General features: G+C 57.6%; 1 protein-coding gene across 1 annotated transcript in view; it reads right to left on the bottom strand.

The window, feature by feature from the left end:
• Window positions 1-1,609, bottom strand: part of FAM129B (family with sequence similarity 129, member B) — a gene marked incomplete at both ends in the record, with an annotated part of 14,785 nt that overhangs the window by 6,606 nt on the left and 6,570 nt on the right. The gene's annotated exons all lie outside the window — the stretch shown is intronic.

The raw sequence follows: 1,609 nt of genomic DNA, 5'->3' as shown, positions 1-1,609 counted from the left end.
GCCCCCGGACTGCCCTCCCCATGCCCGGACCGCCAGCAGGAGCGAAGCAGGTGGGACCCAAGCCCAGGGTGGCCTCGGTGCAAAGGGTCCCCCAGCAGAGCTACCCCGCTGGGAGGCTCCCAGTGAGCATCCCCACTGCGGTGACAGCGGAGGGTCGCAGCTCGTCCCTGGACCACCCAGCAAGCCGGGGAGATGCAGCCAGGGCTGGTTTCTCCCCTCCCAGGAGGGACAGCCCGGGGTAGTGAGCAGATCTTTTCCAACTCACACAGATTTTTCTAAGATGATTACATTAACTCCACGCCTAAGCAGCTTTTCCTAAGGGGCAGGTTACAGTACAGGGGAAAAAAAAATGCTGAGAAAGTCAAGCCCAGCCCTTTCTCAGTGCTCGGTGGGCTGAGCTGTCAGGGCCGGACAGCTGAGCATCACCTCCTGAGTACGGCCTTCAGTCCCCTGCCACAACAGATGCAGCCAAACCTCATCCTCCAAACCATGCAGGATTCACCCCCAAGAAGCCACAGGGATCTGCCCCACCAGGGTCACTTGACCCTGGCTGAGGACAGTGGGCTCCGGCTGCAGGGACCCATCCCCACCCAGGGACAAGCAGACAGGGGTGGTTGCGAGAGGCCACTGTGCCGCTCCACAGGAGAAATGTGATCAGTTTAATTTATTAATATGTGGCTAATCAAGCACTGAGCTGAGTTCACCTTGTTGGGGATAGGAAGCAACTGCCCAAGTGTGGACCCTTGGAAAGGCTCCCAGGGTGATGGTTCACCATGGGGTGGGCACACCGGAGAGCGATGCTACACCTCGACTTTTTCAAAGTCCACCCTGCTCACAGCACAGGATAATCTGTCGCTGAGGGAATGGTGCTGAAGAAATGTGAGTTTGAAGCCGCTTTTTGCCCAAACCGCAGCTGAACGGGGCAGACGGCCCACAACCAGGGGCAGGAGTCAGCGGGGTGGGCACTGCTCCAGCCCTGTGTGCCACCATGCAGGGCAAGGGATACTCTCGGAGCAGCCAAGGACACCCAGGATCCGGGGAAACCAGGCTGGGCACCTCCTGCACGAGGAACGATGCCGCACGTCCTTACAGAAGAGCTGGTGCTGCAAAAATACAGTCTCAAAAAGGGAGGCGAAAATTCCCACACTCATCACAGCCGGAGGCAGAAACAGAGCCTCTAATTTAGGAAAAATAAATAAATAAACCGCTCAACAACAACAAAAGAGCTTTCATGGAAGCTGAAACAGTATCTCAGGCTTTGGAGGGGCAGAAGTGGTGCTCGGGAGGGAAGAACCACCTCACAGAGACATCCCGGTTGTAGAAGCACCAGCACCCAGCCTCCCCCGTACCGTGCCCACCCCTGAGGTTTATCCGTCCCATGCTGAGGAGGAGGAGGAGAGGATTTAAAGGCACAACCCTGGCTGGCAGCGGGGATGGCGAGGGACTTGTCTCTCCTCTCTGCTGCAGCAGCACCCGGCAGCTGGGTGGGGAATTAAAGACAAATAAACTGGCTTTTTGTTAGTAGGAGAATTGTCAGGAGCTGGTTGTGCTCACGGTGCCCCGGCTTTGTGGGTCCAGCCAGCACCAACGGAGGGTCCTGGGAGGCTGA

Source organism: Buceros rhinoceros, unplaced genomic scaffold (assembly GCF_000710305.1).
Source record: "Buceros rhinoceros silvestris isolate BGI_N320 unplaced genomic scaffold, ASM71030v1 scaffold8586, whole genome shotgun sequence".
Classification (NCBI taxonomy): domain Eukaryota; kingdom Metazoa; phylum Chordata; class Aves; order Bucerotiformes; family Bucerotidae; genus Buceros; species Buceros rhinoceros.
This window is presented reverse-complemented; position numbering and strand designations above follow the sequence as displayed.